This window comes from Carettochelys insculpta, chromosome 2, assembly GCF_033958435.1.
Source record: "Carettochelys insculpta isolate YL-2023 chromosome 2, ASM3395843v1, whole genome shotgun sequence".
NCBI lineage: Eukaryota > Metazoa > Chordata > Testudines > Carettochelyidae > Carettochelys > Carettochelys insculpta.
Genome location: NC_134138.1, coordinates 218,715,144 through 218,728,264, shown reverse-complemented (window position 1 = coordinate 218,728,264; position 13,121 = coordinate 218,715,144). Strand labels below are relative to the sequence as shown.

At 41.6% G+C, this 13,121-nt stretch overlaps 1 long non-coding RNA gene across 1 annotated transcript in view; it reads right to left on the bottom strand.

The window, feature by feature from the left end:
• LOC142007947 (uncharacterized) overlaps positions 1 to 13,121 on the bottom strand; it is a 40,617-nt gene that overhangs the window by 4,989 nt on the left and 22,507 nt on the right. Inside the window, exons 4-5 of the long non-coding RNA XR_012644044.1 lie at positions 8,748 to 8,880; positions 6,416 to 6,575 (exon numbers count right to left, since the gene is read on the bottom strand). This is a non-coding gene — a long non-coding RNA (uncharacterized LOC142007947). The remainder of the gene's footprint in view (positions 1 to 6,415; positions 6,576 to 8,747; positions 8,881 to 13,121) is intronic.

The following is a 13,121-nucleotide window of genomic DNA, read 5'->3' as shown; positions in this document are numbered from 1 at the left end:
CGAGACAGCTTTCTTAAAATGAAGCATTCATTATTTAGAACAAAAGTATTTCAGAGAAAACAGATTTTGAAAACAGTATCTGAGTTTACATGTGTCCTTTTCCCCAAAGGCTTACAATTTCCTGCATCTGGCAACTTCCAATGTCTTTAGATGCTCTTTGCAGAGTCTCTCTCTTTTTGTAATCCTGTCTTCCTAGATAGCTTCTGACAAGTAGCTCTCCCTCTTTCTCCTTTATATTTCTTTGGGTTTTTAGCTGTTTAATATCCTTTAGTTCTTAAAGTTGCCAGCCAGGCAAATCAAGGTCACTTCTTCCTTGGAGCAAGATGTAAGGTCCCTGCAGCTGATAGCTTTGCCCATTGTATTTCAATGGTGTGTTTCACTGTTAGCTAGGAGGTTGTTGACTCACCTTGTGGTTTGTTCCTCCTACAGCGCCTATTATAAATTAGATCGATGCAGTCATACAAAAAATTCTTATGACCCCATATGCAATAATTTCCCTTCACTGATCTAGTTACATACTGTGTTCACAAAAGTGTTATATTGCAGTTTTCATAACCTTAGTATACATCAGTTCCACTTCTGTTACTACCCAGTGTTGGCATTCAGATTCTTTTTGGTTCACACCCCTTAGCTAAGTGAATAGAATGTGTCAGATTGTGAACACAGAAAGAGGTATATTTTTAATGTTCTTTTTCTGTTTATATTGTATTATATTCATTTATAAAATCAACTGTGCTTATCCTTAAATGCTCCTTTGTCCTATAATCTCTTTGAGGATTAAAATGCTAAATCCTTGTATGTCCTAGTGATTCCCATTCACTAACTTCAGACTATCACAATTATTTTTTACATTTAAACAGACCCAGGTTTTTAAACTTTTCTTCATATATCAAATTTTTTAAGATCACATTTTCTAAATCTCTGATTTTTATTGCTCTGAGACCTGAGCAGTGTTGAGTAGAGGGGAACAGTTACCTGCTGGCTAAAGTTACACTACAGTGTTCTGTCGACAGAAGTCACTCTAGGGAGCATTTTCCCAACAAAGCTTCTGTGAACAGAGTGTAGCCACACACAAAAGCAAATAGGGAGAGCAAAGCAGCCGGACTGCCTGGCTGTTCTCTCGACAAAACAGGCACCCAGAAGCACAGCAGACAGGGCTGCCCATTGTTCTGGTTCCCCTGTCTGTCAAGAGAATGCCCCTCAGAGTGTCTACACAGCTTTTTTTTTTTTTTTTTTTGACAGAATCAGTTGACAGCAGTGTTATACCTCATGGCTGAGAGGCAGAATGCTACCAGCAAAAGTGCTGAGTTTTGTTGACAAACTGTCGACAAAATGAATTTTGTGTGTGGACATTCCACTAGTTTTGTCAAAAAAACCAGGGTTTTGTCAGCAAAACTCACTGGTGTAACTGTAGCCCCCGTGTTTTACATACAATATTCGTGGTAATATAACTCAGAACTACATTACCCTTTTTAGTAAATGTCATTTTACTGACTCCTATTCAACTTATGATATACTATAATTTTCCGAAGTACTACTGTCAAGTCAGCTAGTCCCCATTTTGTAATTATATGATTGATATTTTTTTATTTCCTACATGAAGTACTTTGTCCTTATCTTTATTGAATTTCATCTTGATGATTTCAGATCAGTTATCCAATTTGTCAAGGTCTTTTTGAAATATAATCCTGTCTTCCAAAGTGCTTGCAGCCCCTCCCAGCATAGTGTCATCTGCAAATTTTATAAGCATAGTGCATCATAAAATGTGGTGTAGATGATGGTGTAGAGTGGTTAGAGCAGGAATCAGAGCCTAGGACCAGAGTCAAAGGCCAGGCACCAGAGCCAAGTATCAGAGCCAAAGTCAGGAACTGGAGCTGAGGGTCAGGATTGGGTTACACAGAATCAGGCAAGGCAGGAGCTATGCCAGGAACAAGCAGGCAGAAGAGCTATTACAACCATTGAAGAAGGCTTTAAGCATCCACAGAACTTCTTTTTCTTCTTATATTTTATGGTGAAGTGGACTCAGTTGCTACATCTATGACTGCCAAGCACTGTGCACCATTGTCATGCACTGGACCAGCTGCTGGCCTGCTACCTCACTAAAACTACATCTACACTACCAGATAAAATCAAATTTAAGGCAAGTAGCTCGACTGTAGCACATGACTGTCTTCACTGTAAATACCATTAGTTCAATTTACGGAGCACTAATTTCAATATCATAACACCATCGGAACCGGGTGGGTATAGCATCAAGTTTGAATTTTACAGTTCAAATGAAGGCTAGTGTGGAAGTGCCATGTCTTTGAATTGAATCCATTAGCCTGCAGAGGCTGACTGGTGCTGTTGCACCTGGCTCCCAGCTCCCTGCCACTTGCAGGAGCTGGGAAACTGACCAGCACAGCAACCCTGGTCAATTTCCCAGCTCCCATGAGTGGCAGGGAGCTGGGAAGTTAATAACACTGCTGCACCTGGCTCCCAGCTCCCTGCCACTGGCAAGAGCTGGAAAAGTGACCAGCATAGCAGCCCTGGTCAATTTCCTGGATCCCCTGAGCCAAGCACAGCAGCTTTGGTCATTTTCCCAGCTCCCCCAAACTTCGGGGGCCCTGGAACCAGGCAGCAGGGTGAGTGCTGCCAGTGGTGGGGGTGAGCAGGGCCAAGGGGGAGGGTGCAGAATGCGGGGCTGAGGGATCTGTAGAATAGGTTCCCACAATGCACTGCTGCTACAATCAATGTTTGGCCACTCAGTGTGGCAGCATTAACTCAACTTTGTGGGGAAGCAAGGACACTCAAAATTGAATTTATAAAACACAGTATTTTAAAATTGAATTTAATAAAATTGAATTTATCGGGTAACGTAGATGTAGCCCTATTCTTCTACAAGGCATCCAACGAACCCATGTGCACTACCCCAATTAGCTGTTGATTTAGCATTTCTGCATATTAACCTGACCACCCCCAAACAGATCAGTGGCTGTCTGTTGGCCCTGGCCTCTGGATGATTTTCTAGCCCTGAATGAAGTCACTCTGGAAACTGAACATGAGTCTTTGAGGGAGGGAGAAAACAAGGGTGGAGAAAGCATACAAACAAAATCAGATGGGCATAAGATTAGCATAAAAGCAAAGCTGAGGAAGGAAATATTACAAAATCTCTAGAAAAAGAAATAATTTTAGGTGTTAAACCCGTGAAAGTACCTGACAACTAAAAGAAGCATAAAGGGAATTGTAAGCATGGGAGAGGATAGAGTGACAAGTATCAGAGGGGTAACCATGTTAGTCTGTATTCGCAAAAATGAGAAGTCCTGTCACACCTTCAAGACTAACAGATTTATTTGGGCACAATATTTCATGAGTCAAACTCCACTAGACAAAGTGTGTTTGGCCAATTAGTAATTGAAGAAGAGAAAGCAAGAAATCAACAGCTCTACTGATTGCATTTCAGGGCGGGACTAGACTTGAGAACATAAGGTCAGGGGCTCAGGTATTCAGATCTAAGGTGTAACATCGTGGTGGAATGAGTTATGTAAGTGCTAACTCAGAATGTAGCACCTGTTTGTGAAGGAAAAACACAATCTGGTAAATGTGGGGGAGGACATTCCTTTGAAAACTTGTACAGAAAACACAGAGGTCAAATGTAGTAAGTGCAGTTGTAGTTACAAACAGTCTGGCATATAGTAGTGAATTGCAGTAAGTCAAGCTAAAGAGACACAAAAGACAGACATTGTACGTATATCTTATGTGGGAGCTGTGAGGACATTCTCAGAGTATCAGACCGAGAACAGAATCAGCACACCAAAAAGGGAAGGGCAGACACAGTCTGGTTCTATAAAGACTATGATAAACACCATGCGAGCTAAAAAGCAGTCTTGCAGCACTTTAAAGACGAACAAAATAATTTGTTAGGTGATGAGCTTATAAATTATTTTTTTAGTCTTTAAAGTGCTACAGGACTGCTTTTTGTTTTGTGAAGATACAGATTAACATAGCTACCTCTCCATGACCATTCACCATCGAAGGAATAGATGATATACTAGTGGGGGGGAAAAAAGGTTATTCTTTTTATGATAGAAATGATAAACTGTACATCACAAAATAGGGAAAATCGGAAAAAGTAAAATCATAACAAGAACAGCAGAAAAATACTTGTGTTAGCAACTTGTCACTGGACCATATTAATCTAATTATGAACAAGTGAATGATGAAATATGATTAATATGGGGATCTCAATCTTTTAGCGGAACAGACAGTATCCAATAGCTCATGATCAAAGACAAAGAAAAAATATAGTGGAAATGATAACTAAAGCAGATGTCATATGTATCCCTGAAACAGGATGCGGTGAAAAAGCTTACCTGTAGAAATCCAGGATACACTGCCCTTAGGCAGGACCAAAAACTAAGATGAGGTGTTTGTATTTTCAATTACACAGCAGCAGAGAGTGAAGAATTAAGACTAAAACTTAATGCTGTTGAGAGCCCAATGCAGAAAAATATTTCTTTCAGGATTTACTATATATAAAATATAAAGTAAATCTTTAAGGAAGTATTCTTCTATATTATAAAAACCATGTAGGAAATTAGAAAGTTCAAAGTTAAAATGAAAGGAGAAGACTACTAAAAAACTATATATATGGTGACCTAAACAGTCATCATAAATTGTGGGGAAGTAAGATCACTGATATAAATGTTGGATGCCTACAAATGTTCATTAATGAAAGCAATCTAGTAGTTTTAATCAATGGCCCTCCAATTATATTTAATGCTGCAGATGGTAGTTTTTCATGCTTTGACCTGAGAATTACAAGAGATATTGACAGAAAATGCAACTGGGAAATATATAAGGAAAAAGGAATTGCAAGTAATCATTCCCCTATACAGTACTTTTCAAGGGCTACGTAAAGGTGAAGGTAATGGAAAATTACTCACCTGGAATTTTAAGGAAGCTTACTGGAAAGGAACTATTTACAAGTGACTGTCCTGAAGTTGTGAATAATTGTGAGTAATGACAGAGATCAGTCATGTTGTAAGAAAGGGATTAATAGCAACAGCTTCGAGAGCCATACCTAGGACATCAAAGTAACCCCCAAACTAAAAACTCACTTCCATGGTGGAATAAGGGATGCAAAATGGCAGTTAAGGAAACAAAGCCTATGCAAATGTGAAAAATCCAATGAATAGTGAATATCTGATGAAGAATAAAAGAAATAAGGCAATAGCACATAGAATAACTAAAAACCAGAGAGGGACTTGGAGGAAGTACTGTCGGTGGATAAGCAAATATACCAAAACATTAGAAATATGTAGTCAAATGGATGGAATTCAGACTGAGGCCTGGTCTACACTAGGAGGTTAAGTCAAACTTTAAGAGTCAAAATTCAATTTTATAAACTATGTGCCTACACCCCAGCGCTCAACAGGCTGATTTTGAGGGACTCTAAGGTCAACTTTTGTAATGCTGACTTCCCTCCAAAGTAACTCAGAGTTGAATTTGCAAAGTCAAACTACACAAGTGGAAGTGGCAGCTTTACTAAAATTGATTTTATTAGCCTTCAAACTGCCCTACAGTGTCCCTCAAGGTGACAAGAAGTGGTGGTCATCATCCCGGGAATTTTGATTAGATTTCCCTTCCTCTTTGGCCAGCATGGTGAGCAGACATGTGGATCACATCTCTGCAGCACACCTAGCACAGCCTGTAGCCATGACTCCCTAGGATCACAAAATGGCCCCAGCATGGAGCCATCGGGAGATCTTGGACCTCATTTCAGTGTGAGGTGAAGAAGCTATTTTCACACAAATCAAATCCAGCAAAAGGAATGCTGATATTTATGCAAACCTTTTGCCAGGTATGGTTAATCACACATGCCGCAGCCCCTCCTGTCTCAGAATCGGCAGGAGATCAGACCCTCCCATGGTTCACATGCATGGCCCCAGTGACTTTTAATGATTTTTTTTAACTCCTGGAGCAGCCGTTTTAGAATTAAAGTCCAGGCTCTGCTTTCAGCAGCAAACTTTCCAGGCAGCCTCTCCCCAGCCTTGGCCCCCCAGGCCGGTGAGTGGGTGCACACGTGGCAGCTGCCCCCACTCCAGGCCAGCATGCAATAGCATAAAAGGCAACCCCTCCCATGCAGGGCCAGCAAGTGATAGGCTGTTCCCATGGTTATTTTGTGTGCCACCAGTGACTTCTAACTATTTTTTAACACCTGGAGCAGCCGCTTTAAATTCCAGGCACTGCATGAAGCAACATACGCTCAAGGCAACCCCTATTGCATCCTGGAAGAGCATGCTTTAAGAATGCCATGATGCAGCCACCCACTCCACAATGGGCTGAGATCCCTGGGACATGCCCCACTCCCCTCCCCCGGCCTCCCCGGTGTTGCTGTAAGAAATGTTTTTCCCATGAACTGAGGGTAGCTTACCATAATGTTGAGGGTAAACCTCTGCCATAGAAGAGCTGAAATTGTTCTGCGTGGAATAATGCATTCTTCAGTCTTAAGAGTAACCAAAGTGACCCTGTAGTTGCAATATGTTCTTCCACAGAAACAGCCAGTCGTTCTTCCTGTCACTATGGTCACTGTTCTGAGTAAAGATAATAATGTTGCTATTGCTAATTAATATTAATATTTCTAAATTTGTTTTATCAGCAATCAACCCTGAAAAAGACAAAGAGGGCCCAGTCCAGCAGATCAGAGGCCACATCCAACGTGCAGGAAGAAGAAGACCTGGAACGAATTGTTGGAAAATTGTTTTTCTGTAGTCACACAGGAGAAAAAAATGGACTCTCAAAAACAAATATGTGATTCATTCATGTCCTTTATGGGCAAGCAGACAGAATTAATTAATTCACTGATAAAGAAATCATAATCAGCAATCTCTGTATTAACTGAAGCTGTGCTTGATTAAAAAAAAAAATCCGCGAATCATGCACACACACCCCCACCACACAAATGCCCATTACACACCCCCTTATCCATACACACTACCTTCCCCTTTTAGAGGCACCACATCCCCAAGCCACTCCAGGCACCAGCAATACACGACACCTTTACACCATTCATTCTCCTGCCCCTGGACAGGGCACTGCATCCCCCAGCCACTCCAGTCATCATCATTTGAGACCTCCCACAATGCAGTCAGCCCACTCCCCTGCTCCTGGCTCTGCAACCCTCGTCCTATCAATGCCCCCTGCTTCCATACCTCATCCCTCCACACATTCGGCATTCTTCTCTCATCAGAAACCCAGAACAAAGGGGGAAAGGCCATGGAGAGGAAAGGGGGAAAGGCCATGGTTCATAGCCCCACAAAAGCAACACCCACCAGCAGGCTAACCTTCAACTAACTATGACTTTATTATCCATTTTTTCCATATACCCGCCTCTTCTGTTAGTGCCCCCTAAATAAATAGCAGGGGGTAGGACACACACCACCATAGTAATCATTGTTTGTTTGTTCACACCCCTGGGACAACAGTTCTGATACAAGAAAATAACAGTTTTAGCAGAAACTTTCCAAGAGGTTGAGTAACGAATTGTCTTTTAGTCTGAAGGAAAGCTTCACTTTGTTTGTCATCATTAAAGAAGCATGATTTATTATTTTGTTGGGGTAAACATGAAGATGCTATAGTGAATAAATGGTTTTGTATAGGGATTGGAGAAATGTTTTGAAATCAGAAAAACTAGATTCCCCAGGTAAAGATAAGACACATAGGCCGTGTCTACACTAGCCCCAAACTTCAAAATGGCCATGTAAATGGCCATTTCGAAGTTTACTAATGAAGCGCTGAAATACATATTCAGCGCCTCATTAGCATGCAGGCGGCTGCGGCACTTTGAAATTGACGCGGCTCGCCGTCGCGCGGCTCATCTCGACTGGGCTTCTTTTCGAAAGGACCCCGCCTACTTCGAAGTCCCCTTATTCCCATCTGCTCACAGGAATAAGGGCACTTCGAAGTAGGCAGGGTCCTTTCGAAAAGGAGCCCCATCGGGACGAGCCGCGTGGCGGTGAGCCGCATCAATTTCGAAGTGCCGTGGCCGCCTGCATGCTAATGTGGTGCTGAATATGTATTTCAGCGCTTCATTAGTAAACTTTGAAATGGCCATTTGCAAGGCCATTTCGAAGTTTGGGGCTAGTGTAGACACGGCCACAAGGTTTAAATAAATCTTTGAAAACAGTCTGAGGGTTATTTTGGAATCATTTAACACTGATTTGGGGAAAAGAGTAATCCTAACAGGGTGGAAATATGGAATAGTAATTCCAATACCAAAAACAAGAACAAGTGAACTGTCTACCAAAATGGGTGCCGGTACACGAATTGCCCTTACATCTTACATAAATAAAAGTTTGCAGAGAAAGGTGAATGAAAGATTTGTCTATTTGAAAGATAATAGCATTATAGGTAAGATGCAGATTGGTTTTAGGGCAGAAAGATGCCATTAAACAGATTTCTAAATTAGACACTGAAATACAAAAACGTACAAGCATAAGGGTTTCATTATGGCTATCCTAGACATTGAAAAGACATATGACGTGCTAAAGAGAGAAGACTTATTGCACAAAGTAGGTGCAGTAGGGATATAGTGTAGAATTTATGGGTGAATCAGATAATTTTAGAGTAAAATGACCATGCACATCACAGCTGGGAAAATTCTGCCAAATAGATGCAATATTTACAATGGTGCATGTCAAGGAAATGCCGTGTAGAAGTCACTCTATTCCATTGGTTCTCAATCTACTCACCACAGCCAGTACTACCTGTATAGTTCTGCAGGTGGCAAATGGGCCACAGTTCTGTGCTGATTAGGCCACAAGCAGCCCACGGGACCCAGGTTGAGAACCCCTTCTCCATTCGCTGCTGATCTTGCTCAGTAGGTTAGGAGCAGGAATACTGAGGTGTCAAAAAAGAGAATCGATGAAGCATTTAATCCAGTGCTAAAACCAAAGATTCAAATTCTTAAGGGTAACACCTGTGATGAAATTATTTTAGAAAGAGCATATAAATTACGTTAAAGACATGTTCTAGAATGATTACCCTACAGTTTGAACCTCTCTCGTCCAGCACCCTTGGGACCTGACTGGTATGAACAAGAGAATTTGCCAGACTACAGAAGCTCAATATTGTCTAGCACATTACCAACACTTGAACTGTCTCGTGGGTTCTTAGAAGATATTTAGGGGTAATTTAGAGCTTAATAACAGCATATAACACTGAAAGCCAGGACTGGTGACTGTAAAGAAATTTTATGAGACTGTGGGAAATGTGGCCACACCTATGATAAGTGGTAGTCTGGCAAACTAAAATCATGCCAGATTACAGATGCTGTTAGATGAGAGAATTCTGGATTAGAGAAGTTCAACCTGTACTTAAAAATCTTGCTGGGACTAATTGGAAGGTGGAGGGAAAATACTGGTGATAGTATACAGAGCCTTAATCAAGCAAGTTATTGTCTATGGCTGTGTCTACACTACAAAAATAACTTCAAAGTTGTTTACTTTGAAGTAAGCAATTTCAAAGTTGAGCATCTACACACACCCTGCTTCGAAGTTAAACTTTGAAGTAGGGCACTACTCCGTTCCCAGGAATGGAATAAAGACTTCAAAGTTGGGCTCCCTACTTCGAAGTTAAATTCAAAGTAAGGGAAAATGTGTGTAGAGCCTCTGCTGGCTACTTCGAAGTAGTGCCTAACTTTGAAGTTAACTTTGAAGTTAGTTCCTAGTGTAGATGCAGCCTACGACTGTTAAGATTTTGAATCAGCATCAAAACCAGATAATAAAAAATTAGATTTAATATGAGCTTAGGCACTATGAATTACATACAATGCTTTTATTACAATATGTGCTGTCATGTTACAGATAGTGTAAAAAGCATTTCACGAGAAGCTATGGATGAAACTATAGGACCTAAATTTCTGACCAAAGTTAATGAGAACTACAATGATGAAAGTATCAAAGAAATATGAGGATTGTTGGGAATTAGATAGTCAAACTAGAGCACACAATGGTAGAAGCCATATCGTTTGGATTAAACTGTGGAGGCACAAATTGAAAGCCAAGGAAAAGCTGGACAAAGTCAAAACTTTTAGTCATGGGAAAACAGTTATGGATAGAAAGTCACAAGTCCAAATGTTGGCTTAGAATTATTTTGTAAATTTATGGGTAAAAAAGAGACAATGTATTAAAAATGAAGTGTACTAGTATATAGATGAAAAGTGGAGTAGGATTTCTCAAATACATACAGACAGGGCTTTTTTTCTGACAGAAAGCACTGGTACAGCATTCTAGCTCCTTTTTTTCCTCATGAGTCTGGCCTGTGTAGCCTTTTTATATGGCCTGCAGAGCCAGCAGTACCACCATTTTGAAAGCTGGCTGGGTGGATCCAAGCCACATGTGGCTCTTTAAGGAGCCATTTGCAGCTGCTGGCGCTCACTCTTCCAGCTCCCTGCCCTGCTGCACTGAAAAATGAGGACTCGATTTAATTGGTTTAACAGTCATCAGGAGGCATCTGGCCACGAAACCAATTAAATTGAGTCCTATTATTTCAGTGCGGCACAGCACTGGTAGCTGCGCCTGCTGTGTTGTATATGGGTGGAGTAAGAGGGCTGGGGGAACCATGGAGTCTTGGTGAAGAGGAAACAGTGGCCCAGCAAAGGAGCTGCTGGGGGCAGCAGCATGCAGAGGTCCTGAGTAAAGTAAGTTAATCCTGGTTTAGGGAGGCAGTTTGGGGCTGTGGGGGTTAAGCCTGGGGGTGAGAGGAGGGTGGTTTGGGGCTGTTAGAGGTTTAAGCCTGGTCTGATGATGGGGGAGGTGGTGGTTTGGGACTGCAAGGGGTTATGCCTGAGGACAAAAAGGGGGCAGCATGAGGTTGCGAGGGGTTTAAGCCTGAGGTTGGTTTGGTGCTGAGAGTGTAAGTGTATAACCAATATGGTTTCTCCAGCCATTTTGAGAGGCCTATAACTTGTCTGCAGCCAGACTAAAGAGCAGCAGCCATTAACCGTGAAGCTACAAGTCACATACTCACATTCCATCTACATTTCAGCACAATAGTAGCATATCAGGCTGTTAAGAAGAAGACCACATCCTAGTGCCACCCACCATTAAACACATCACAAGATGGGTAAAGAAAACTTAATTAACAGCATTTTGTCTGGCAGGCAACGACTTATCTATGGCTGAGGTGGAACCACCATTCTCTGATGATTGTCTTCACTTTTCTACTGCTTTCTGTATACTGTTTTCTGTATGTTCTCTGTCTGGTTTGTAATTGCTCCTGTCTGCTGTATAATTAATTTTGTTAGGTGTAAATCGGTTAAGGTGGTGGGTTATGATTGGTGAGGTAATTCTGTTTCTGTGGGCTATTATTGGTTAGTAAAATCGTACTAAAATAATTGGTCAAGGTATAACTAAGCAGGACTCAAGTTTCACTACTTAAAAACTGGGGTCCAAGAAAGAAAAGAGGAGGAACTGAACGTCAAGAGGGGGAGAAAGAAGAACAGAACATCAAAGGGAAAAAAGAGAGGAACAGAACATCCAACAGGAGGGAAGAAGGAACACCTAAAGGACTCACTCCCAAGAGCCCCCAAGACCCTGAGGTGCAGCAACCAGCATCCAGAGAGTGATTTTGTCTGTCCCAACAGTGGAAGTCTGCCTGCCTGCCTTATCAGGACTGGTGAGCATGACACTGTGTGCTTAGCATGTATTCTGCTTTCTTGGTAATTGTAAATAAATAGAGAATAAGAATATTACTGTGTAAGGCTTTTTCAGTGGTACAGATCCTGCATACCTGCAGGGAATTACGCCCTGAGCCCTAGGAATTAGGTAAGGATGGGAGTCTAAATTTACAGGGTCACGCCTTGAGCCCTACAGATTGGATAAAGGTATGTACGTCCCTGGGTGTGGAAAGGATGAGAAATTTGTGCAGGTAACAAGAGGGGTTTAAGCCTGGGGGAGGTGGGGAGGAATCATCAGGCTTGAGTTCTGGAACCAGTTTTTCTAGAAAGAAAGCACTGCATACAGATGGGTCTAAACAAGAAAAAACAGGAGGAGTAGGACAAGCATATTGTATATCCAAAGTGGGAATTAGTACATCTAAAAGAATATCTGAGTATGCAGCTGTCATAACAGCCGAACTAGTAGCAAAAATATTAGTGTTAAATTGGATCTGGGATGTATGCCCAGCAGCAGTAGTCATTTTTTCAGATTCAATCTCAGCTTTGTGGCAATTAAAAATGGTGTATTACTATCTAAAATTGATTCAATCAATGGAATTCTAACAAAATTAGTACAGTTGGGGATACATGTAGCATTAGCTTGGATCGTTGCACATGTTGGACAACATGGAATGAAATGGCAGACAAACCAGCAAAAAACGTAAAAATCTGAAGGAGAGCCATGGAAATACCCTCTGCATAGCCAGGAATTCAAAAGACAAGTATAGAAAAAAATTAATTTGAATGCTGAAAAAATTGGAACAAACAGAAAAAAAGATTTTTTTTTTGAACTGTGCTCTAGAGTTGATGCTTATGGTACACCTTAGGGCCTGTATAGGACTGATGAAGTAGGTACTAACTGCTCATTGGCTGTTTGAACACTAGCTCCCGACTTCGAAATGAGCACGGTAAGTAGGGTGTCGGGAGTTTACTAATGAAGTGCTGCGGTGCATCTGCAGCACTTCATTAAGCTACTTCTCCCCCCGCAGCAACTTGGAAGTGCCAGCTCGCATGTAGCCATAGCCAACCCGTGGGTACTTCGAATTGCCCGGGGTACTTCAAGACCCTTTACTCCTCAAAATTTGCATAGACGCATGTAGACACTCAACTACTGCAGAATTCTGAGGAGTAAAGGGACTTTGAAGTAGCCCAGGCACTTCAAAGTACCCACGGATTAGCTGCGGCTACACGCAAGCTGGCACTGCCAAGTTTAACACTTAAAAGTTGCCACAGGGAAGAATTAGCTTAATGAAGTGCTGCATATACACTAGAGCACTTCATTAATAATCTCCTGACACCCTACTTACCATGCTCCCTTCGAAGCTGGGAGCTAATGTAGACACAGCCCTTGTGACTTAAACAAAAACGTTTTGGGGGTTTTTTTTCAAATATGTAGGCACAATGAAGGACTACATGCACTCCC